Genomic DNA, 27,745 nt, shown 5'->3' with positions numbered 1-27,745 from the left:
TAAACCCATTCTAATCTCTTTGACTTGAAAACACCAAACTTTATATGAAATTTTTATTTTTGTCTCATGTCTTTCTCACTAATCTATCTTTTTGTTGTAAGTTTTTAACAAGATGGTTCTCATCTTCTACTTGGATATGTACTTTGTGTGTTATATAAAAGTAGATCTATATAATCTTCCACTCATTTTCTCTGTTTTTAAGTCATTTGAACATTTTTTGATATATAGGTTTTTCAAATCTGGAGCAGACTTTGGAACATTTATGGAAACTCTTCTTGGAAGTCTTCTAAAATATAATGCACTAGAAGACTTACGAGAAGTCTTCTGGAAGTCTTCTAGCGCATTATATTTTAGAAGACTTCCGAGAAGACTTCCCACAAGTCTTCCAAAGTCTTCTAAAATATAAAGTGCTAGAAGTCTTCTAAAGTCTTCCATATCAAGTGGAGTCCAAGCTTGTCTTTGTATAGGAGTGATTTATAATAGTTTTGTTTCTGGTATGTTTTGTGATTTGCATGTGTACTCATTTAGTTGTGATTTTATTTTGTAAATTTGAAGAGATATTAATAAAAATTTTGGTAAATATGTTCATATTCCACACTATTATCTTGGCAAAATTACTTGACATAATTGAAGTTATTGATACAACTTCAATAGCAAAACAAAATAACAGAAAAAATTAATAAAATTTATTACAGCTAAGGAAGAAGAATTCTCAGGAAAACTTAGTCAAATTCACAAAAGATAAACCATTTCATAAGTTCAAAGATATAACACTTTCTTTAGAAGTTTTTTGGAAAGTTGTGTAGCAAAAAATATTATTTATGCATATAACAATAATGATACTTAAGTCATTGATAATTATGCATAAACATATAACAAAAATGATACTTAAGTCATTGATAACTTACGTTACTTAAGTCTTCTCGGATCAGCTAGAAACTTTAACAAACATGGATGTTAGTAACCTCATAAATATCACGAATTAAGTTATAGATTTCATTCATTAGCTAAAATATTGATTAATAGACATGAATTAACAAGAAAATGTTTAAAATTATTTATAGTTTTAGAGAAAATGAAATTTTATTAAACATTAACGCAAACGAGTTCCACGGAGGTCATCTGGCAGACTTGTAGGAAGTCGTCCATTAGGTTAGTTTTGCAATTGATTTTTAACCTAGACGACTTACATGAAAGTCGTCCATCTTTGTTTGTTAAAAAAAAAACTCGAGCCGACTTATATGTAGGCCATCTAGGGAAAACATGTTAGTTTTGCATTTGACCGGATTGTGTCATAAATTTGATTTTTCTTGGACGACTTAAACGTAAGTCGTCCAATAGAAAATTAAAAAAATCAATATTTTATTATACCTAGACGACTTTCATGTAAGTCGTCTCAGGTTAATTTTGCAATTGAAAAATAAAACAAAAAAAAATATTTTTTTAGATGACTTACACGGAAGTCGTCCGTCCGACGACTTACATGGAAGTCGTCCAAGATAAGCAAGGTTTGAACAGAATCTCGGAATAAAATCATGGATGACTTCAATGTAAGTCGTCAGACGCACGACTTCCTTGTAAGTCGTCTAGAAAAAAATTTATTTTTTTGTTTTATTTTTCAATTGCAAACCTAACCTGAGATGACTTCCATGTAAGTCGTCTAGGTATAACAAAATATTGGTTTTTTTAATTTTCCACGTAAGTCTTCCAGGAAAAGTCAAATTTCTGACACAATCCGGTCAAATGCAAAACTAACTCAATTATCCTAGATGACTTACATGGCGTCTCGAATGTTTTTTTAATAAAAAAAGATGGACGACTTCCATGTAAGCTGTCTATAAAACACATTTAAAAGTCAATTGCAAAACTAACCTCTGCATTGACCAGAAGACTTCCTTGTAAGTCGTCAACAGCTAGACGACTTACCTGTAAGTCGTCTGGACGAACATATCAGGGAAAAAAACTGATTTCATATTTTCAGTCAGTGATATAACTTGTTTAGCACACATAAATCTTCTCCAAGCACCCAAAATCTCAAACAAAAGTGACCCACTAAGAATCGTAAGCTTCAATGGCTCTATGAACCATAAACTTTTTAGAATCAAAATCTTGGGTTTTTCTTGATGAATATGGAGAGAAAGTGAAAGAGATGTTGTTTTTAGTTCATAAGAATTGAGAAAGAAAGAGTGTTAATCGATTTTTAGGTGCATTAAGACCTTCGAATTGGTAGTTCATGGTGGTTGGTGTATTGATGGCAATGACAATATTGTGAATACTTGAAGAAGATGAGGGTGATAGAGTAAAATATGCATTTTCGATAAGAAAAAAAAATGATGGCATTTTCGTGAATAATATGAACTTTGAAGTGAAAGAGGCAAGTCAAAGTTCCAAAAAAACATGAGTTAGTTTTGTGTTTGACTTCAAGTTTTGAGTCATATTTGCAAAGACCCCATATAATTTTACATTATATAGTTTCAAACATGTATAAAATCAAATTTGATAAAAACACTTTAGCAAATCATCTGTCAAAACAGAATTATATATATATTACGTTAAATTAATTTTTATAAGAATATCTATGATAAAAATTTGTTATTTAAGATAAGTTTAAATACTATTAAAAACATACAAATTTATTACTATTAAATTAGCTAAAATATGCCAAGTAAATCTTAATTTACACCAATTTCACAAATGTAACTCTTATAAAATGCACACAAAATATAATGAGAGAGATTAAATTTGGGCATTAGGGTCTTTGGACCGGATGGTCAGTTCCTTTCGGATTTGGATCCTTTGAGTCCTACATATTTTGACCCAACTAGATATCTGAATTTTTTGGTTTAGGTTCGGGTCGGCTCTTTTTGAGTTTGGATAGGTCTCTGTCCATTATTTAAATAAAATACTTATATTTTTTGGGTACATAGTGGATCTGGTTCAGTTCAAGTATTTTGAAACCGAAATACTCAAAATACCTAAAACCCCAAAATATCTGAAACCCGAAAAATATTCAAATATTGAAAAGATACAAAATGTCAAATAAACTAATGTATATTATAAAATTTCATACATAATCTCATATGAAGTAATATATATATATTATATAATTTTATACATTATCTCATATAAACTAATATATAAATTATATAATTTTAAACAACTTATCTGCTTCGATATAGTAAGACTTTGTTACACAAATGTACAAAATCGTAAAATTTTAATTTATATCGAATTTTGTTTATAATTAAAAAAAAAACAAAACCCGCGCTTTTCTTTCTTATTAAAACTAAAACATTCTGTTAGACTTAACTATTATTTTGAATTTTTTAAAATTTAATACACCTTCTAGTTTATGTTTATACCATATGAATTCATTATTTGTACTTTCTTAATTAATATTTGGAAATGGTTACAACAACATTAGTTAGGTCTGGTCCACTATTAATTTGCACTGTGATGTTCTATGCAGATTAGAATATCACCGTGCAAATTACTGCATTCAGGGAATCAAACAGTATTATGTTGATGTTGGGGAAGAAGATTGGAAGTTTGATACATTTTACGATCTTTATGGGAGGCTTGTTATCAATCAAGCTATTATCTTCTGCAACACAAGACAAAAGGTACTAGTGTTCTTAAGCTCTCTGGGTCTCCCTATATCTTATATGTCAGAGAGTGTTAAAGCTTTGGTCTGGATTGTAAAAGGTGGATTGGCTTACTGAGAAGATGAGGACTACTAACTTCATAGTGTCATCAAACGTCAAAAGGAGAGAGCGGAAATCATGAACAAGTTCCGACTTTTAAAAGCCGTGTTTTGATTGCTTCAGATGTGTGGGCAGGAGGGATCGATTGCAGGTTTCTCATGTGGTCAATTATGATATACCGAATACCTGAGCTTTACATTAATCGCATTGGACGAGCTGGTCGGTTTGGGTGGGAAGGTGTTGCGATTAGCCGATTAACTTTGTGAAAAGTTGTGACATGAAGACTCTTTGGGACATGGAGCTGTACCACGGTACTCGAATCCGCGAGATGCCTGCTGATCTTGCCTAAAGAAGCCGAGGAGGTTGAAGACTTGGTGTTGAGGCCAGTTTTGTTCTTTAACTTTAGTTTTTCTATTTCTCTGAACTATTGGTTTAGATTTAGGCATAGCCCTATGACCATGCGAGTCAATATATAGTATACCGTGATCACCGAGGGTTAACAGGGAAACTCCAAAACAAAAAAAATTAATTTCAAAGAAACTAATTAATACTACAATCTGCAGTCTTTCACATATGTTGATCTACAAGAGACTCTAAGATACATTCATCTCATAAAACGAAAGACTTTATAATGTATACGCTGTTTAGAATGATCACTGAAGGCTAGCGAGTATAACACAAAACAGAAACACTCAAAATTTAAGGAAACTACCACCACAATATGCAGGAATCTCTCACCTACTTTGATCTATAACCGACTCCAAGATACATTGTTTTCGAAAACTTAGAGACCTTACAAATCATGGAATAGAGATTACAAACACTGTAAAGACATAATGTAGTGTTCCAACGTATCAAAATAGAAAATCTGCCTGTTCATCAATGGATATATTAGCAGTCAATTTTTAGACTCTCACAGACGCTAGACCAATGAAAGAAATGTTGACAAGTCAGGTTAAAATAAAATTTCAGTTAAAAAATGGAGCTTAGATATATCACATAACTTACTTTGTAAATTTTTCATATGTACAAATACCAATTTACAAAGAAAAAGTCAAGAAAAGCATATACCTGAACAAAGCCTTGGCATCAGTGAGGTTATGAACAGCTTTTGAAGCACGAACCTAAACAATTGAAACTAGTCTTTACTTCATGTATGTGTCTCCTTCTTGTGATTTTCGTCAAATAAATTACAAACAAGTTTGAAAAAGGACATACATACCTGAGAAAATTCTGAATCTATAATAAAAAAGAAATCTGCTGCACATCAAATGAGCACCTTCTGAAGCACATGCATACCTGAGAAAATCAGAATTAATTAGTCTTTACTTCATGCAAAATGCCTCATACTTACATTGATCGTTCTTTGGTTCATACTATGTCTTAAAGACTTGGTTTAAGCCAATTTCCATCCAACAATCTAAAAGCAGACATGTAGTCTTTGTCTAAATATTTGTCAAGGCTTGTGGTGAAGTAAGGAGGCTGTTTTTGATTCATGTTATTGTCTTAAACTCTTTTAAGCCTTGTGGTTATTGTAAATATTTGGTTTTTGGTTTATAGTCTCTGCTTTAAATCTTCTTTTAAGTCGTTGATCTTGTTTACCGTACAAAAACTCAAACAAAGATAGTCTTTGTGCAGGAGTTTTCTAAGCCGCTGTTGGTTATAGACAAGTCTTGTATCGGTCTAGGTTCAATTGCTTAGCTTAGATTAGACTTGGTTTAGAATGGTTTAAGCTTGTAATTGAGAATAAACCGGATCTCTCTCTTTAGCTAGGAGATACGCGTGTGTTATGTACACGTGTTAAGGTTAACTAACTCGAGTTATAAGAGTTTGTTAGCTGTAGTTAAGAGTTAATAAGCAGAGCTGATTAGGGGTTGTTAGATCAGTTGATGCGAGATTAACAAGAGAGAGAGTCCGTGAGATTGAGCTGTAGAGACGGTGACTCGAGTGTGAGGTCATTCGTTGAAGATAGTAGATTGCTGGTTCAATCCCAGCTCCGGTGAAGTATAGCGGCCACACACCTAGTTAACGGTGGTGGTGCGGTGAACACCGGGTAAACAGATCGACTGTGTGCTCCGTAGAAGAGAAGTTCTAATCGGTTAGAGATTGACGCGAACTTCACAAATTGGTATCAGAGCTGAGGTTCTCAAGTTCAAGTAAAAGTCTACGAAGTTCAAGATCGGCGGCTCCGATTGCTCAAACCGGAAAGCAAGATCTGCTAAGCGGTGAATCTGGTGATGGCGACTCACAAGATGAAGATGCAAATACAGATTACGATGTTCGACGGCACTGGAGACTTCGAAATCTGGAAGAAGAGGATGCTGGCAAACCTGAGCGTCCAAGGATTAAAAGACGTTCTGTCTCCGACGTCACAAGCTTTAGTGACTACAAAGACGGATGATGAGGATGAAGAATCGAAGAAGAAGCATGAACTTGACGAAGTTTCAAGATTGGAAAGAGATGAGAAGGCGATGAACATAATCTTCATGAGTGTTGGAGATCATGTTCTCAGGAAGCTTGACAAGGTCAAGACTGCGTCGGAGGCGTGGGAGCTTCTCGACAAGTTGTACATGGCCAAGACGCTACCTAATCGAGTGCACGCTCAACTCAAGGTGTACTCATTTCGGATGCAAGATTCCAGAACCATTGATCAGAATGTTGATGACTTCCTCAAACTCATTGCGGACCTCAACAATCTCAACATAGAGATTCCAGAAGAAGTACAAGCCATACTTCTTCTCAATGCGTTACCAAGCAGATATGACTCCCTCAAGAAAACTTTAAAGTATAGTAGAGATGCCATAAGAGTTGATGAGGTCGCGAGTGCGGCCAAGTCTAAGGAGATGGAGTATAAGGAAACCTCTACTACGAAGCTAAATGGGGAGGGTAACTACGTAAGGGGTAGAGCTGACAGTAGAAACAGAAGCTACTCCTCAGGCAAGAGCAACGGCATATCGAGGTCTAAGAGCAAGGAAGGAAAGCGTCTGTGTTGGATCTGCGGAAAAGAGGGTCACTTCAAGAAGCAATGCTACAAATGGCTTGACAAGAACAAGGATCAAAAGTCGACTCAAGACAGGGGAGAGGCATCATTGGTTAAAGATGATGCGAAGGATCTTGTTGGCCTCCTAGTAGCAGAAGCAAACTCATTAACTGCAGACAGGGATGAGTGGGTATTGGACACAGGGTGTTCTTTCCATATGACACCAAGAAGAGATGTGTTTATTGACCTGCAGGAGTCTACATGTGGGAGAGTGCGAATGGCGAATAATACGGTAGCTGAAGTCAAAGGTATGGGATCAGTGAGGTTCAAGAACCAAGATGGCACTACTTTCCTGCTCAGTGAGGTCAGATTCATGCCTAAGATCTCAAGGAACCTGATCTCAATTGATGTGCCGCAGTCCACAGATCATTACATGGAACCAGCTCAGCATGGAGTTCAGGACGTTCTGAACATTTCAACCGAGGTTCATGTTTTTCACCGTGCCAGACTTGAGAAAGATCATGCCAGACTTGAGAAAGATTATGCCAGATTTGACTTGGATCAAGCTAGACTTAGCTTGGGTCGTGATGAACCTGAAGACAGACATGGATTCTCACCCGGCGGACCATCCGGACATTCCCGTAGGAGTCCTTATCGTTACCGCCGTGCATCTAATGGGTTCGGATGAACCTGGACATCAGCTGAAGAGTCATCTTTGACCAATCTGCATGGAAGACTGAGTCTTTGACTCATTAATTCAGATCTGGTCAAGATTATATTTTCTATGTATTGTTTTTACACAATTTCTTTAATTCTCTTTGACTACAAAACACTATAAATATGTAGTCCCTTTGATGAATAAAATCAGTTCATTTTGGTTGTTTATTTCGTTTCTTCTCTGAGTGAGAGAGAGAGTTCTTAGCTAGTTCATCGGTTTGAACCGGCTTGTTGATTTGGTGGTCAGCCAATCATCTTTGTGTGTCATTTGGTGGTTAGCCAACACACTACATTCGTTCTTAGGTGGTTAGCCTTAGATCGTGGGTATATCAAGAGCCATTCCGCATCTCTTGACGATCCTTTCAATCCATCTCAGTTTCAGAAGCGCCATTTGCTTCTCGGTTCATATCCAACACCCAGCTAAAGTGATCCTTCCTTATTTTGGTTCTATCAAGTGGTATCAGACCCACTTTGGCTGGTTTGTTTTCATTTCATCTTCTCATCTCTCCACGATTTTCTTTTCTTATTTCTTTTTGGATCCGGGCTGTTCCTTTACTCCCTTGTGATCGCCAGTTATTTAAAAAAAAAAAAAAAAAGAGAAAAAAAAAAAATCGATCAAAAAAAAAAGAGTGAAAGTTTTGGCTTGAATCACTTCTGAAGAGAAATCCAGGGGGAGTGGTGGAAGAGAAACTCTGCTGGCTGAAGAGAAACCCAGCCTTAGGACAGTTAAGGCGGATCCACACAAAAATCTCTTCATTTTTCTTTTCTTTTCTTTTTCCCTTAAAGTTAGTTTTGGGTTTTGACTGCTGATTTTTTACTGCCTATCATCCTTTGAACCAGTGAAAGAACTCTGAGTGACCATCTAAAAATCGTGAGCTAAACACTTGAGAGTGTGAGGATTTTTATTTGCTAACTTTGTTAAGTGTTTTCAGGATGTTTGGACTTCTCAAGAAATCAAAACCACAACAAGACGTCTACTTTCCTTTTAAAACTGTTTTTGAAAAGGAGCAATTGATTTTTGATAAGAAACAGTTTGCTTCTAATGGGTTTGACATTGTGCAGAAACAAAAGAAGAGACAAAACAGGTGCGATGATGAGAAGTTGGTCAGAAGTCGTGATCGTCCCTTCACCAAAGCCAAGAGAAGCAACTGTGATGTGCCTGATCAGAACAAGCTTCAGACTTATGCCAGCTTGGAAAAGATGTTGCATAAGGCGATTCATGTTGTCCGGCAACTCAAAAAGAAGGGAAACAACAACACTTCTTCTGCACCAAAACAACAAAGTAATTCTTCTTCTATTTCAAATTCTGATTTGAAAACTAATGTGTTGTCTTCTGATAAAAGCAAGGCTGTGAAAACCACAAGCAAGGCTCTTTCTACCAGGTGCTTCAAATGCCATAGGGTCGGTCATTATGCCAACAAGTGCCAAAAACAGAAACCGTTAGTGAATTTGGAGAAAGCTGAAACCGAGACAGAAAAGGAAGACCCTTTGCCAATTTTCGACGACTATGCACATGAACCGAAGGAAGGGTCAGGTGGAGAGCAAAACTGTGGTCGTAAAGAAGGATCTTCTCCCATTCACAAACCGGACCAAACTCAAGGTGAGCAACATTTTAATTATGGTTCTTTTGCTTATAACCCTTTTCCTTTTAATGTTTCAGATTTGAGGACAAATCTTTTTGAAGAGGAAGGGAATGATGTGCCGCAGTCCACAGATCATTACATGGAACCAGCTCAGCATGGAGTTCAGGACGTTCTGAACATTTCAACCGAGGTTCATGTTTTTCACCGTGCCAGACTTGAGAAAGATCATGCCAGACTTGAGAAAGATTATGCCAGATTTGACTTGGATCAAGCTAGACTTAGCTTGGGTCGTGATGAACCTGAAGACAGACATGGATTCTCACCCGGCGGACCATCCGGACATTCCCGTAGGAGTCCTTATCGTTACCGCCGTGCATCCAATGGGTTCGGATGAACCTGGACATCAGCTGAAGAGTCATCTTTGACCAATCTGCATGGAAGACTGAGTCTTTGACTCATTAATTCAGATATGGTCAAGATTATATTTTCTATGTATTGTTTTTACACAATTTCTTTAATTCTCTTTGACTACAAAACACTATAAATATGTAGTCCCTTTGATGAATAAAATCAGTTCATTTTGGTTGTTTATTTCGTTTCTTCTCTGAGTGAGAGAGAGAGTTCTTAGCTAGTTCATCGGTTTGAACCGGCTTGTTGATTTGGTGGTCAGCCAATCGTCTTTGTGTGTCATTTGGTGGTTAGCCAACACACTACATTCGTTCTTAGGTGGTTAGCCTTAGATCGTGGGTATATCAAGAGCCATTCCGCATCTCTTGACGATCCTTTCAATCCATCTCAGTTCCAGAAGCGCCATTTGCTTCTCGGTTCATATCCAACACCCAGCTAAAGTGATCCTTCCTTATTTTGGTTCTATCATCAATGGGAACACTCGAGGAGAAGGGATGTGAGTTCAAAGCGGCAAATGGTGTCCTTAAGGTCATCAAGGGATGCACAGTATTCTTGAAGGGTATTAGAAGACAGTCATTGTATATTCTTGAGGCAAAGGCCAAGTCTCTATGTTCCGTCAAAGGGGAAACAAGCTCAGTAGCGGCTACTGGTAAGGCTATGGACGAAACACGCCTATGGCACTTGGGACAAAAGGGAATGGAAGTATTAAAGAAGAACGACTATTTTGGTAAGAGCAGAGTTGAAGACCTGAAGTTTTGTGAAGCTTGTGTAATTGGAAAGACTCATAAAGTCAGTTTCAGCCAGGCTAAGCATGTCACCAAAGAAATATTGGACTACGTCCACTCGGATCTATGGGGCTCACCAAACGTGCCACCGAGCCTCAACCAAAGCCAGTACTTTATCTCATTTACAGATGATCGCACAAGAAAGGTGTGGTTATACTTCCTAAGGTTTAAAGATGAAGCCTTTCAGAGCTTCGTTAACTGGAAGAAGATGGTCGAGACACAAAGCGAAAGAAAGGTCAAGAGGTTGAGAACTGACAACGGCTTGGAGTTCTGCAACCGACAGTTCGATGGATTCTGCAAGGAAAATGGTATTGTGAGGCACAGAACGTGCACCTACACGCCACAACAAAACGGCGTGGCCGAGAGACGCAATAGGACTATCATGAATAAAGTTAGAAGCATGTTGAGTGAGAGTGGCTTAGAACTAAAATTTTGGGCTGAAGCAGCAGCAACCGCCGTGTATCTAATAAATAGGTCACCTTCATCTGCTCTGGAGTTCAAGATACCAGAAGAGATGTGGACATCATCCACCCCAGACCTCAGTAATCTTAAGAGATTTGGCTGCTTGGCGTATGTTCACTCCACAGAAGGCTATTACCAAGGGCCAAGAAAGGGGTATTTACGGGTTATCCAGATGGAGTTAAGGGATACAAGGTGTGGCTACTGGAGGAACAGAAAGTAGTGATCAGCCGGAATGTAGTGTTCAGAGAAGAACAAGTCTATAAAGATGTGAAAACAGGAAAGTTTGAAGACGAAGCTTCAAAGACTAACTCTGTACTTATTGACCTGAAGCAACTCAAAGAGGATGATTCAGAGATGACAGCTCCGGCATGAACTTCACAGTCAGAACATGAAGAAACAGAACAGAGTAGTAGCGACCTCAGTGATTATCAGCTGGCTAGAGACAGAGTCAGGAGGCAGACAAGACAACCACCAAGGCTTATGGATTATGAATGTGAAATAACAGATGGTGAAGACCAGTTTGCAGGGTTCGTTTGTCTCATGTCTGAAGATACAACAACTGAACCAAACTCGTTTCAAGAGGCTATGTCTGATCCAGACAACGACAAGTGGATAGAAGCAGCTCAAGATGAGATGACATCTTTGGAAGCAAACGATACATGGGAGCTTATAGAGAGACCAAAAGATCAGAAGGCAATAGGGTGTAGGTGGTTATTCAAAAGAAAGGCAGGGATTGCAGGAGTAGAACCACCGAGGTACAAAGCACGTTTAGTTGCGAAAGGCTATTTCCAAAAGGAAAGAATAGATTACCAAGAGATCTTTGCCCCTGTCGTAAAACACATATCAATCAGGTTTGTGCTATCCGCAGTTGCTCACTTTGACATGGAACTGCAGCAAATGGACGTCAAGACAGCGTTTCTGCATGGAAACTTGAAGGAGTTTATAGTCATGGAGCAACCTGAGGGGTTCATAGACAAGAAGTTTCCAAACAGAGTATGCAGACTCAAGAGATCTCTGTATGGGTTGAAACAAAGCCCACGACAGTGGAATAAGAGGTTCGACGACTTCGTAAGAGCAAAGGAGTATGTGAGAAGTGAGTATGATCCATGCGTCTACTTTAAGACAAACAGTCAAGGGGAATTCATCTACATGCTTCTTACGTGGACGACATTCTCATAGCGTCAGTGAACAAGACAGAAGTTCAAAAGCTGAAGAAAGTGTTGAGTGCTGAGTTCGACATGAAGGATCTGGGAGATGCCAAGAAGATTTTGGGAATGGAGATCACAAGGAACAGAGAGAAGGGAGAGTTACAAGTATCCCAAGAGGGTTACCTGTGGCAGGTCTTGGGAAAGTTCGAAATGGATCAGTGTAAAGAAGTAGCTACTCCGTTGGGTGCTCACTTTAGTCTAAAAGCAGCAACTGATAAAGAACTACAGTCTCAGGAGGAGTATATGAAGAGGATTCCGTATCAGAACGCAGTTGGCAGCATTATGTATTCCATGGTTGGGACACGTCCGGATTTGGCTCATGTAGTCGGGGTTATTAGTAGGTTTGTGACTAAGCCAATCAAGGAGCACTGGCAAGCAGTGAAGTGGGCTCTGAGATACATAAAGGGTTCTGTGGATACACAACTGAGCTTCAAGAGCAAGGGTGATTTTGTTGTGAAAGGTTATTGTGATTCTGACTACGGTGGTGACTTGGATAATGCCAAGTCAACTACAGGCATGGTGTTTACAGCCGGAGGCAATCCAGTTAGCTGGAGATCATCATTACAGAAGGTAGTAGCTCTTTCCACTACAGAAGCGGAGTACATAGCTTTATCTGAAGCTGTTAAGGAAGGAGTTTGGTTGAAACGGTTCGCTGAGGAGTTGGGTTTTCCTCAAGACTCAGTAGAGATATATTGTGACAGTCAAAGTGCTATTGCACTATCGAAGAATGCTGTATATCACGAGCGAACCAAGCACATGGCCACGAAGTATCACTTCATCAGAGACTTGATCAAAGTTGGAGAAGTCCAAGTATTGAAGATTGCTACAGCAAACAATCCTGCAGACATATTTACCAAGGTTCTACCAGTGTTCAAGATGAGGGAAGCATTGAAGATGCTTCGAGTTACTAAAGACTAGAGATACTGTCTTTGAGCTAAGTCCGGTAAAGGGCTTAGGGAGGAGCTCGGTGAAGAGCTCGAGAAGGGTCAGGTAAAGGATTCAGATAAGAAGACAGGAAGCTATATCCAAGTAAGTGATATGAAGACGAACTTGTCTAAGGAGGAGATTTTTTGGTTATAGACAACTCTTGTATCGGTCTAGGTTCAATTGCTTAGCTTAGATTAGACTTGGTTTAGAATGGTTTAAGCTTGTAATTGAGAATAAACCGGATCTCTCTCTTTAGCTAGGAGATACGCGTGTGTTATGTACACGTGTTAAGGTTAACTAACTCGAGTTATAAGAGTTTGTTAGCTGTAGTTAAGAGTTAATAAGCAGAGCTGATTAGGGGTTGTTAGATCAGTTGATGCGAGATTAACAAGAGAGAGAGTCCGTGAGATTGAGCTGTAGAGACGGTGACTCGAGTGTGAGGTCATTCGTTGAAGATAGTAGATTGCTGGTTCAATCCCAGCTCCGGTGAAGTATAGCGGCCACACACCTAGTTAACGGTGGTGGTGCGGTGAACACCGGGTAAACAGATCGACTGTGTGCTCCGTAGAAGAGAAGTTCCAATCGGTTAGAGATTGACGCGAACTTCACAGCCGCGGGTAGATTTTTCCATCGAACAAATAATAGTTTTTCCTACAATCTATTTAAACCGTTGGTCGTTTGTCACCATTAGTTGTTTTCGCATGCAATCAAGTCAACGTCTAGTTCATAGTTCTCGTCTTTATGAACTTTTATAAGCCGTGGGTTCCTTAAGACGTTTACGGAGTTGGTCGTTTTTCCATCCAACAACTCCAAAACCAATTGATAAGATTTATCTATATACTTTTTTGAAGCCGTGGGTACTGGTAAAGAAAAGAACCTCTTTTCAGTTTATAGTCTTTGCATTTAGAATTTGATGACCTTTTTTCATTACATCCAACAAGTCTAAAACCAACCCCTAGTCTTGGTCTAAAGACTTTGATAAAGCCCTGGGTAAGTAATCTAGATTCAGTCTTAGTCTTTGTCTGAAGACTCATAGCAGTGTGTTGTAGCTTTGTCCAAGTTGAGTCTGTCTAAAAACTTTTCATAAGCCGTGGGTAGATATTTTCTAAAGATTCTTCATAAGCCGTTTCCATCTGAGTTTTCTATAGACTTTTCATAAGCCGTGTGTAACAAGCAAGTCAAAGTCTATCTAAAAACGTTTACCGTCTAAAGACTCTTTCAAGTCATTGTCTTTGTGTAAAGACTTTATAAGCCGATTATAACACATAGTCTTTGTCTAAAGACTTTTCCGGTGTACCGTTGGTCATTTTATACATCCAAACATTCATAGTTTTTGCGTGTCTAAAGACCTTTTTGTAAGCCGTTGGTTGTTTGATCCACTCTACGTTTCATAGTCTTTGTCTAAAACTTTATTGCAAGAAGTGGGTACAATCACAGTCTCATGTCCAAAAAAATTCTTAAGCCGTTTGTTGTTTTTGTAAGCACTTTGTTGATAACTTGATATTGTCTAAAGACTCATCATAAGAAGTTTTCAACTCAGTCTTTGCAAATTTTCATAAGCCCTTGTGGTTCTCAATATTTTCTAAAGACTTCATATACATCATTTGAAAGTTATGGTCTTTGTTTAAAGACTTTATAAGCGGTGGGTAACTCACAGTTTTTGTCTAAAGACTTTATAACCCATGGGTAACTAACTCGGTCTTTGTCTAGAGACTGTAAGGTGTACTGTTTGTAATTTTATCCACCAATATATTCATTGTCTTTGTCTGTTTAAAGACGTTCTTGTAAGCCGTTAGTCCTTTTATCAACCAAACATTCATAGTCTTTGTCAAATCTAAAGACTTTTTCTGGTAAGCCATGGGTTGTTTGATCTATCCAAAGTTTCATAGCCTTTGTCTATAAGCAACACGTGGGTACAAAAACACAGTCTCTCTATAGACTTGTCTTCAGCCGTGGGTAACTAAATTAAGTCATACATTCTATCCCCCAAACATCCTTTGCTTAGACATGCACTACCGACTAATAGTTGTTGGGGATATGGTTTAAAGACTTTATAAGCCGTGGATAACTCAAAGACTTTATAAGCCGTGGATAACTCACAATCTTTGTTTAAAGACTTAATAAGCCGTGAGTAACTCAAAGTCTCTGTCTTCAGACTTTATAAGATGTCGGTAACCCAAAGTGTGTCTAAATACATTACAAGCCGTCGGTATTTCACATTCTTTGTCTATATACTTTATAAACCGTGGGTAACTCAGAATCTTCGTCTTATAGACTTGACTTCATAAGCCGTTGGTAACTCAAAGTCTTTGTCTAAAGACTTTATAAGCTGTGGGTAACTCACATTCTTTGTCTTAGAGATTTTGTAAGACGTGGGTAACTCAAAGTCATTGTCTAAAGACTTTACAGTGTCTGGGTGACCTTGGTCTTTTTGATCTACTTTATACAGGTCCTAAATATACGTGGACAAATAAGCGGCCTTCAGAACCAGTCGGCAAAAAACTTGATAGGTGTCTGGTGAATGGGGCATGGATTCTACAATTTCCTTCAAGTCATTGTGAATTCTCGGCACCGGAGTTTTCAGATCATTGTCCTTGCCATATTCAATTGTCTACTCCGCCTCCAATTCTTTTGGCACTCGGCCGTTCAGGTTCTACAATTTATTAACTAAGAACCCACTTCATTGAAGTTGTAACGGGAGCTTGCGCTCAGGCAGGTCCTCAGGCCTATACTTTGAGGGATTTCTGTTCCAAATTAAAAAATAAGTCTAAAGAGGCATGAAAACTTTGCACCAAGACAATTATAGTGGTATCGAGAAACGAGTGCAGATAGCAGAGGCTAATTTGGTTTCTGCTCAGCTTATTGCTCTTGATGATCCTACGCCAATCAATGTTCAGACGGAAGTTCTAGCTAAGGATCTTTGGATTTATCTGCGCCTAACTGAGGAAAGCTTCTTCAAACAGCGTTCGCGAGTAAAATGGCTGGGTGAAGGTCATCTGAATACTCCCTTCTATCATAATATGATGACAGTGCGGAATGCTCTAAATGCTGTTAAGAAACTGCTTCGTGATGATGGGTCTGTTACAAAATCGCTCCAGGAGGTGCTCTCTAGCTGTGGAGTATTTTGAAAGTATTTTATGCACTATTTGAGGTACCTTCTGGCCTGATCTTCCAGATTTTCTTGAGGCGATTATTACACAAAGATGCTCAAGTCAGGATAAAGAAGCTTGCATGCTTCTGTTTACGCCCGATATGATCTTATCTTTCCTTCAAAAATGAAGAGTAATAGAACCCAGGGCCAGATGGCTTTCCCGTTGAATTTTTTAGAGCCTCCTAGAGCGTGCTTGGTGAGGAATTCATATCTTCCACTCTTGATTTCTTCAGGACCAGATTTATGCCCACGTCTTTAAACGACAGATCCTTTGTCCTCCTTTCCAAGTGGCCTGGTGCAAACACTATCAGAGAATTCAGACCTATAGTGTGTCTTAATACACAATATAAGTTGATCTCAGAGCTCATCTCCAACCGGCTAAAGTCTATCCTTCCTTCTATCATCTTACCGAACCAGCCAGGTTTTGTCAAGGATAGGTTGATTCTTGAGAACATTTTGTTGGCATCGGAGGTTCTTAATGGCTACCACAAAGATTCAGAGGTTCCAAAAATGACTGTCAAAGTTGACTTAGCGAAAGCTTTTGATTCAGTTAGATGGGATTTCGTGCTGAGTACTCTTCACGCCTATGATCTGCCTCCTCTGTTCATTGGCTGGGTTAAGACGTGCATATGCTCTCCATCCATCTCCCTCAGTATAAACGGAGTCACATCGGGCTACTTTAAAGGGAAGACTGGTCTAAGACAGGGAGATCCGTTGTCGCCAATCTTATTTGTCATGATGATGAATATTCTATCGTTAATGCTGAACAGGGCTGCTTCGTCTGGTTTCCTTGGTTACCATCATGACAGTGCCGATCAACAATTGACTCGTTTGTGCTTCGCTGATGATTTACTGATTTTCATCGAGGGTTCTGAATTATCTTTGGAAGGAGTTTTTGCTGTGTTATCAGATTTTGAAATGATGTATGGCCTTGCAGTTAACATCAGCAAAACTACCTTGTGCGCTTCAGGGATTGGGGAGGATGAGATTCAGCGCATCTCCAATGGGTTCCGGCTTGCATGCTCCAATCTTCCGGTTCGCTATCTTGGGACTCCTCTTTGCACGAAGAAGTTATCCTTCTCAGACTGTGATCCGCTACTGCAAAAAAAAAAGAAAATGAGCTCTTGGACTACAAGAACTCTATCTATGGCGGGCAGGCTAACCATGCTTACCTTTTTCATCTCTGGTATCATTGGCTACTGGTCAAGTGCGTTTTTTCTTCCCAAGTGAGTAATGAGAGCTCTCAATTCTCTTTGTAGTTATTTCTTATGGCACGGGACTATTGGGATTTCTACAGGCGCAAAGGTTGCTTGGAAGGATCTGTGCACTCCTAAGTATGAGGGCGGGCTTGGTATCCGAAATATTGAGACATGGAGCGAAACGTGTGCCTTAAAACTAATATGGATGTTGTAATTCAGAGCTGGTTTGATCTGGGTCGCTTGGATAAGGCAGAGATATTTGAATAGAGCCCCTTTTTGGTCTCTAAAAGAGAAAAAAAAAACATTTTCCTGGATGTTCAGGAGATTACTCAAGCTGCGTCCAAAAGCTCTGAATTTTATCAGAATATTGATTGGCAGAAGAGAAGATACTTATTTCTGGTGGGATCCTTGGACCCCATTTGGCTCTCTCTCTCTCTCTCTCTCTGGTTTCCTTGGACCATATGGCCCCTCTCTCTTGGGGGTTCCTTTATTTGCACTGGTTTCAGATGTTTGGAACGGGCGCTCTTGGTCTCTCTCGGCAGCAAGGTCTAATCGCCACCTCCAACTGCTGTCCTTCTTAACTACGATTTCCTCTTATGATAGGCCAGATATTCCTAATTAGATTATCAATGGAAATATTCAGATAACCTTCATATCTCGCTTGATATGGGAGGCCATTCGGCCTCATCTGCCTCCAAAAGATTGGGCTCCTCTGCTATGGCATAAAGGCATTATCCCTCGACATGCTACGACTACTTGGTTATTCATTCTTGATAGAAACCCAACGTTGTACCGTCTCCATTCTTGGGGTCTGGATGTTGGCTCTACTTGTCTCCTCTGTCGCCAGGCTGATGAATCTAGGAATCATTTATTCTTTGAATGTCATTACTCAGCAGAAGTATGGTCCACTATCTGTGCTCGCCTCAATCAGAATGTCCCTCCAACTTCTTGGAATGCGATTCTACCTTGGTTGAGAAATGTTTCTTCAGACCGTGTAAAATTGCCATGTTTCAAGCTTGGCAGGCTTGTGTTTATTGCTTATTGCGAGAACGCAATGTCAGGTTCCACTCAGGTCTAACTATTCCTGCCTCTGTCTTGGTGCGGAACATTCAACGTATTGTCAGTGACAAATGCACGGCAATGGTCTCACTTGGTCAATCTTTAGGCCAGCCACTTTTGCGCATTTGGAAGCCGCCTTAGAGTTAACCGGTTAACTCTTCTATTTGCATTTTATGTAACATATAATCATATATTTATGTTGCTTGCTTCACTTTTAAATTAATGAAAGCCCTTTACCGAAAACAAAAAAAAAACTTTACAGTGTACTGTTTGTTACTTTATCCATCCAATATACACATTCATTGTCTTTGACTCTCTAAAGACTTTTTTGATAAGCTGTGGGTCGTTATGGTCCATCCAACGTTTCATACTCTTTCTAAAGACCTTTTTTTTGTAAGTCGTGGGTCATTCGATCCATCCAACGTTTCATAGTCTCTGTATAAAGACTTCTTTTTTGTAAGCCGTGGGTCATTTGATCTATCTAACGTTTCTAAGTCTCTGTCTAAAGAATTTTTAGTAAACCGTTGGTTGTTTTGATCCATCCAATGTTTGATAAACTTTGTCTAAAAACTTTATTGCAAGCCGTGGGTACAATCACAGTCTCTGTCTAAAGACTTATCTTAAGTCTTGTTTACGTAAGACATGGGTAAACTAACGTATGTCAATGTCATATTTTCTATCCTTTGCTTAGACATGCACTTCACCAACCAATCATTGTTAGGGCTATGGTTTAAATTTTCTCAGGGTCTAGACTTCACGCAAAGGAACAATGTCCCCAAATAAGAATCTGACAGAACACTATTAGATTAGTATCTGCTTTTGATCTTTCTGGGATTTGATAAAACCAAAGCCAAAAATAAACTTGTAAATAAATCAATAAAACAGAGAAAAAGAGCTTATTTGTTTTGCTGATTCAAACGTCTATTCATTTGTCTCAGAGATCCTATTCAGAGATGATGCACTGGTATCTGTCAATGGTGTCTTCTCCACACAAACATTCTTTATAAATAAAAAGAAACAAAAACAGAGAGACATTATTGTTTGACCCAAAACTGTGTGTTTGTTGAATTCATACATCAAAGAATTAAATTCATGGAGGTTTAGGAGAAATCATCATTGAAATCAAATGGAAAAAGAAGATCATAACTGTCTCCTTATTTATAAAAGTAAGAATATAGGATTTCCTAGTAGAATGGGTCTAACTCATTGTTCAATGGACCTAGTTGAAGGGAAAAGCTCACTCCCAACAGTAAGCCCCCAGTTCGTAAAGAGGAGAAATCGATCTCTGTGAATTTTACAAATAAGGTTTATGAGACAATAAAATAGACACATACTTATGTCACAGACGAATTATCGTGAACGGACTCTCATGGTTAGGTTGTCATAAACGAAGTGTTATGGACATACTGTCCCGGGCGAGCTGTCATTGACATACTTCTGACAACAATCAGACATCTCCGGGGATGGTTGCACAAACGATCTGTGTGGACAGCGTTCTGAACCACCTGAATGAGTCGCCATGGATGAAGCGTCAATCGACAAACTGCCAAGAACAAGTCAAGTCGCCATAGACATCGTCATGAACGTACCGCCATGGACAAACCGTCACAATCAAATCGCCATGGGTGGATATGTCCTCGCGGCATTGATGCAATCCATGTGTAGATGGAATGATCCCATGATGAAGTCTCGAGTTTTGATGAGAAGTAGACGCATAGACATCAAACGAGGTGCCGAGATTTTTTTGACAAAACGCCTTTGCCGAGGTCCAAACTTAACGAAATCAAAGCATTTTTGGCGTGAAGAAGTGTTCGAGGTCGCCGAGAGCTATACACTGCTTGCCTACTTCCACATCTTCGCCGAGAACCTTGGCTGGATGATTGTCATGAGATGATGAGATGATTAATTAATCATTACCACCCAACTTGTGCCGAGATCTGATCATGGCCGCTGGTGACAAGATGAGGTGACTGCCGAGAACAGGGTCGGTGTGAGTCTTAAGAAGTCGGCAACAAGCTTCTGTTGATGGAGCTTTTGAAGACGTCATGGTGGTGAAGCGTTAGAAGCCGGGTACCGAGATTGAATCATGACTGATGTGATCGTATGATGAACGGTCATCGCCGGGTGGTTATGATCCATGAACGGAGGTTACTGATTATCCAGTTTTCGAGATAAACTCCAATCGTTGGAAACGAGATGCCGAGATGTCACCTTGATGATCGTTGGAGAAACACTTATTAGTTGATGAGTTCGTCATCCTTGAGAGCGAGACTCTGAGAACAAATCATTTGACAACGGGATGCCGAGATCATCACGTGCTTCATGATGTAACGTGCAAAGAAAGTTTGTCTTCTTCTCCTCATATGACCATAAAAATAATATGGTCAAAACGTGGAGTGCATGTGTATCTCGTAATGTTTGATATGTATATAAAAGCTAGACAAACAACTTTCTAAGCAAGTTACAAGACATGGTGGAACTCGTAATAAGAGGATGATGGTCCAATGATGATTATTCAATGTAATAATCATAAGGTTTGAAACTTATCTTTTTTTGTCGGCAACTTTGATGAAGATGTCATGTCTGTTTGTGTTGATCTTGGTGATGTGCAGATGGGAGAACAAACATTCATCACCAAAAGAGTAAAACAAAGTAGAGGATGATGAGAAAGCTTCTTTCTTCATGATATTGTTAGCCCACCAAGTGTTTGATCAAAGTCTCATAAGGATCTTCTTTTGGTCCACCGAGAAGCTTCTCCTCATCTCATCGTCTTGATCCCAAGTTCGATATGCTTTGAAAATAGTTCTTTTTGTCCCCCTCTTAACGCCAACTGTTTGACCCAAAAACGGTGTGTTTGTTAGATTCATACATGTAAGAATCTAAGAATTAGATTCATAGAGCCTTAAGAGAAATCATCATTGAAATCAAATGGAAAAAGAAAATCAAAAAAAATTTATTGATTAAAGATTCATTAGAAAGATGATTTGAAATGTAAAGTGAACATTATAATCTATAAATCTCTATAAGAAAATGTTCTAGATCTAAGAATGGAAATAGAGGATTCTCTAATAAGAAGAAGTGTTTCCTTATTTATAAAAATAAGAATCTAGAGTTTTTTACTCCTAACTAATTGTTCAATGAGCTTAATTGACTGACAAAGCCCACCCCCAACAATTATCATTTGTATTGGTGAAAACAGCTGACAGAACAAACTTGGAACTCAAAACAAATCTCTATTTCATTATTAGTTCCCAATGTCTATTCACATCAACCTTTGAATTAAAATTAATCGTTCAATATGTAATCCTTCAAAAGTAATATATATATATATATGATCAATCAACAATAGTACTAGTAAACGCTAGCCTAGGAAATAAATCAAGTAGATTTCAAATGTATGCATATAAGTATCTACTCTATTCACTTTCTATAATCGATCTTAAGTCCTGATATTGATAATATCCATAATTATAACATCAAATACCCCAAATCTAAAACACGATCAAACTTTAAAATAGATCAAACTCTAGCATAAGACCGAGAAGTACCTCAAGGTCAACGACGGTTTCACGCGGAGTCAAGCGCTTCCATAACGACCAAAATTAAACCAAAGAACGATTAAGATACTTGAAACCCTAAGGCAAAATCACGAAGAGAAGGACGAAATCCAAACGATCACATCAATTTCAAGAAACCCCTAAATAAGATAAGACGAAAACAGAAAAAAATTCACGATCTAGAGATTAGAGAAATCGGAAAAAAAAACTTACTAATCTAAGATTCTAACGAGTTTCCGCATGCACAAACCGTCGGAACAAACGAAACTTCGTCAAGAACTATGTTACATGGAAACGGAAACGGATACGTGGAAGCGGAAGCGTAAAGAAACGCAGAAGCGAAATTTTTTAAAATGTTAGGAAGCGGATACGTGTTGGAAGCGTATATCCATATATAAATATATATATATATATATATATATATAGATATGTAAATTTTTAAAAAAAAATTAGGACTAAAAATTATATGATTTTAATTTGAAATAAAACATTTATTCATTTATAATAATTTTGAAATGATTTTATATTAAAACTGTAAAAATACACATTAATTAAGTTTACAAAAAATATTATATTAATTATTTTTAATACTTCATAAATAATTGATACAATATGTTTCAATATGTGCTATATTTTTAATAAAAAATCTCAATGCATAAAGATAATTTATAGTATTATTTTTGATATTTGTATATTTATAACTCAATATTCATTACTATTATTTTTTTTATATTTTATATAGATTTAAACTATGGTTTTATATTTTATTGATATACATTGTATTTTTTTTAAAACGGAAGCGTGATTCCAAAATGGAATCGTAAGCTTCCAACAGATTTTTAAAGAGAATATTTTAGAAACGTTTTGGAAGCGAGATTCCGCAAGCTTCCACAAGGTTCCGATTCCGATTCCGGTTCCGAAGCGGGAAGCAGACGTCCGATGAAGCTTCCATGCAAGTCAAGAATTGAGAGAGAGAGAGAGAGAGAGAGAGAGAGAGAGAGAGAGAGAGAGAGAGAGAGAGAGAGAGAGAGAGAGAGAGAGAGAGAGAGAGAGAGAGAGAGAGAGAGAGCGAGAGAGAGAGAGAGAGAGAGAGAGAGAGAGAGAGAGAGAGATTTCCTCGGCTTTTACTTACTTGTAAGTCGTCTGGAAAATCTTCTATTTTAGTTTCCCGCTAAAAATATTTTAATTTCCCGCTAAAAATATTAAACTCTTCTGGACGACTTACAAGTAAGTCGTCTAAAACAAAAATATTTAACCTAATTGGATTTTTTGTCTCCCTATATAAAGAAAAACTAGATTTTGACCCGCGCTTAGAAAGCGCGGGTTTGTTTGTTTTTCATTTATTAATCGAAAACTGATTTGCAAATTACAATTTTTTTTGTTTCGAACCATAACAATTGAGTTTTTAGGGTTTTATCATTTTTTTCTCTTCAAAATATGGTATTTTTTCGAAATATGGTAGTTGTTCTATAATAATGTTTGAGTTTTAAGATTTGTTTTCATATCTGACCTAGATTCATAGTTGGACCTATAGACCCGATACATTGTATATAATCCGGTTCGGATTTAATGAAAAATTCGTTAATTAAAAATCTGATATAACCAGGTAAAAATCCAAAAACTCACTATTAACCTGCAATCTGATACCATTGATCCGATTACAAAAAATCTAATAGTAATTTTTTAAAAAAAATTGATTAAATTACTCATGTATCTATTAATATTACATAAATTAGTGATTCCTTAGAATTTGATAAAAATTTATTATGTTATCCAAATAAAAAATGATAATACAAAAAACTTATTGATATGACAATATTAGTTTATTTTCGTCATTAATAACCTATTATAAGTTTGTGTTTTTATTTTAGATTTAAAAATTAATTTTAATATAGTTTTTAAAATTTTCTTGAACACTCGTAATTGTCATATCAATATTATGTATAAAATGACATTATAAATGGAAAAATGATATTCAAATATGGATATGATATATGGTGTAGGATATAGGATTTTGGTTTGTATTGAAAAAATGTATAATATTCAAATGATCTGTTTTGAATATTGATATGTATATTTAAGAAAATTATATTTTCATGTTTGCTAATTTATTTATAGTTCGTAATATATTTATACATATATTATATTTAAAGTTAGTATATCTTTTAAATATATATAGGCCCATTATTTATAGATCTATTTAAATGTACATGTAGGCCCAAAACCAAAAGACTTAAATGTCATTAATGAATTTTATTCATCCTTTGTAAAAATAAGGGTATTTTTGAGAAACTGTAATTTTCATTAAGTGAATGATCCTCTTTTAATGGTATTGATTTACACATTCTCTCTCATCCTCTCCAATGGCTGCAACAAAAATGTAATGTTCATCATTCTAAAACTCTTCAACCTCTCTCTAATCTTTTTGACTTGAAAACACCAAATTTTATATGAATTTTTCAGTTTTGTCTCATGTATTTTTTACTAATCTATCTCTTTTGCAGGTTTTTAATCAGATGGCACTCATCTTCCACAAATTTAAAGGTAGATCTAATAATTTTATAAATGTATTTTTGTGTGTTCTATAAAGGTAGATTTATCTAATCTTCCACTCATATTCTCAGTTTTTAAGTCATTTGAACGTTTTTGGATATGCAGGTTTTTCAGATTTGAATTTGATATGCAGGTTTTTCAGATCTGGAAGACTTCTAAGACGACTTACATGTTAGTCGTCTAAAATATAATGCACTAGACGACTTCCAGAAAGTCTTCCAGACTACTTCCATTTCAGTCGTCTGGACTTTCTGAAAGTCGTCTGGACTTCCTGGAAGTCGTCTGGACTTCCTGGAAGTCGTCTGGACTTCCTAGAAGTCATCTGGACTTCCTGGAAGTTTTCTCACAAAGTCTTCTTCAATATCAAGTGGAGTCCAAGCTTGTCTTTGTAGAGGAATGATTTATAATAATTTTGTTTGTGGTCTATTTTGTGAATTGCATGTCTACTCTTTTAGTTGTGAATTTTTTGTAAAATCAGTAATAATGTTTCCCAAGATATAATACATGTGCTAACAATGTGTTTACACATTTACAAATCAATGAAATAATAGACTTCAGTAGCGTTTTTCTTATCTTTGAATCTCTCATATGCAATAATAAACTCCAATGGCCTTTTTCTCATCTTAATAAACAAGAATGTTGGTAGCTTCATATTGATACAACATTTTAAGAAGCATTTTAACCTTTTTCCAACTCATAACAATAATCGTCATTAGTGTTTATAACAATACTACTTAAGAGATGGAAACAAACAATAGTAACTAGTCAAAGCATATCATATTTTTTATTTGAAAAACTTAGTCAAATTTAATAAAACTAAGGGAGAGAACATATTTTGTAAATATGAGTTTTACATATCTTGAAGTTACTTATCACTCTTAAAAATACAAGTTATTCAAAAACTAGGGTAGAAGACTTAAAAACTAGCGCATGGAAGTCTTCTCGGATCAGTTAAAAACTTTAATTAACGTGAATGTTGGTAACCTCATAAATATCACCAGTTAAATTATAAATTTCATTCAGTAGCCCAAATATTCATTAATAAACATGAATTAACAAGAAAATGTTAAAAAGTCTTTTAGTTTTAGAGAAAATGCAAGTTTATTAAACATTAATGCAGATGACATCCACGGAGATCATCTAGTAGACTTCCAGAGAAGTCGTCCATTTAGGTCGACGCGGACGACTTCAATCTAAGTATTCCAGACGACTGAAATATAAGTCGTCTGGTCAACGCAGAGGTTATTTTTGCAATTGACTTTGAAATCTGTTATTTGAGACGACTGAAAAATAAGTCGTCTATATTTGTTTGGTTAAAAAAAACTCCAAAAAAGCTAGATGACTTACATTTCAGTCGTCATAGGTTAGTTTTGCATTTTGACTAGATTATTTCAGAAGTTTGACTTTCCTGGACGACTTACATTTCAGTCGTCTCGTGAAAATTAAAATATCAATATTTTTTTAAAACTAGACAACTTACAATTAAATCGTCATAGGTTAGTTTTGCAATTGAAAAAAAACTTCAATATTTAATTATATATAGACGACTTACTTGTAAGTCAAGTAAGTCGTACAGGATTGACGAGGTTTGACCAGAATCTCGGAATAAAATCCTGGACGACTTACATGTAAGTCGTCGGGCGGATGACTGAATTGTAAGTCGTCTGGGTATATTTAAATATTGAATTTTTTTTTTCAATTGCAAAACTAACATATAACGACTTAATTGTAAGTCGTTTAGTGTTAATAAAATACTAATATTTCAATTTTCACCAGACGACTGAAATGTAAGTCGTCCGGGAAAGTCAAACTTCTGAAATAATCCAGTCAAATGCAAAACTAACTTATGACCACTGAAATTTAAGTCGTCTAGGTTCTTTGGAGATTTTTTGTAACCAAACAAAATCAGACGACTTAACTTTCAGTCGTCTCAGAAAACATATTTCAAAGTCAATTGCAAAAATAACCTCTGCGTTGACCAGACGACTTTCAGGTAAGTCGTCTACAGCCAGACAACTTACCTGGACGAACAAATCTGGAAAAAAACTCGATTTCATATCTTAAATTGGTGAGATAACTTCCTTAGCACACATAAGGCTTCTCCAAGAACACAGAATCTTAAACGAAAGTGACCCACCCAGAATCGTTAGCTTCTTTGACTCTATGAACCATAAAAAAAATGTAGAATCAAAATCTTGGGTTTTTTTAGCTTAATGTGGAGAGAAATTGAGAGAGATATTGTGTTTAGTTCATAAGAATGGAGAAAGAAGAAGGGTAAATCGATTTTGGGAGCATTAAGAGCTTCAAATTGGCTGTTCATGGTGGTTATGGTATTGATGACAATGTCAATCTTGTAATTACTTAAAGATGATGAGGGTGAGTGAGTAAAAATGCCATTTTCGAAAAAAAATAAATAAAAAAAAATTGATGGCATTTTCGTGAATTATATGAACTTGTGGGGTGAATAGGGCATAACTAATTTCCAAAAAAAAAAAGTTAGTTTTTGTGTTTGACTTTGAGTTGTAAGTCAATTTTGCAAAAATCCCTTAAAACTTTAGAGTGTTTTTTATTTGTCAATCAAGTACAAAGAAGTGGAATAAAACATCATTATATTATTTAATTTTCATAAATGTAAGACTACTTCTTGAACACCCAAGTTTATAAATTTGGTTATCCAAACCCAAAACATTATTTCAAAAGCAGAAGCTTTTAAACCACAGTGAGACTAAGAACTTCAAAAGAGATTTATTCATCAACTCTTTTTCCGTCAGTCCAGATGATATGCGATTTAGAAATACATAATGAGACACTAGATTTTGACCCGCGCTTTAAAAAGCGCGGAATTAATTCTCTTTTAAAATTCTACAAAATTTTTAATTATAAAATTTTATTTTAAATTATAAGATTATGTGTTTTTATATATGATAACCATATACATTTAAAATTTACTGATTGTTTATGTTATAATCATAGATATTAGATATGATATATAAAAAAATTATATTTATATTTATGAAATTATTTTTAAAGAAGTTAATTGTTTAGAAAAATATTGTATTAATTTAAATTTATTCTAAAGTATTATATTTATATACTAAAGATATTTTCTCATTACATATTTTAATATTATTTTTGCACATCTTATTTTTTATTGATAATATTTTATTTGATCATTTAGATGCATATATTTGTTCCAATTATATAAAAACACTACTATATAAGTTGAAAAAATAAATGATATTTCACATTGCATATTTTAATATTATTCTTTGCAGATTTTAACTTTTAATGATTATTTATTTATTTATTTACTTAGATGCATATATTTGTTCCACCATATAAAACTCAACTATAAAAATTGTAAAATGGAAAGTTTATGGTTTTTATTTATTTCTCATATTAGGAAAATACACTACAAAAAACACTTCAATTAATTTGTATCTAATAAATAA

The 27,745-nt window shown here is 36.4% G+C and overlaps 1 long non-coding RNA gene across 1 annotated transcript; it reads left to right on the top strand.

The window, feature by feature from the left end:
- Nucleotides 1-12: 12 nt before the first annotated feature.
- LOC117134081 lies at nt 13-25,238 on the top strand. Its single transcript, XR_004458198.1, has 2 exons — nt 13-193; nt 24,365-25,238. It is a non-coding gene; the product is annotated as an uncharacterized LOC117134081 (long non-coding RNA).
- Nucleotides 25,239-27,745: the final 2,507 nt, after the last annotated feature.

Source organism: Brassica rapa, chromosome A05 (assembly GCF_000309985.2).
Source record: "Brassica rapa cultivar Chiifu-401-42 chromosome A05, CAAS_Brap_v3.01, whole genome shotgun sequence".
NCBI classification, from domain to species: Eukaryota; Viridiplantae; Streptophyta; class Magnoliopsida; order Brassicales; family Brassicaceae; genus Brassica; species Brassica rapa.
This window is presented reverse-complemented; position numbering and strand designations above follow the sequence as displayed.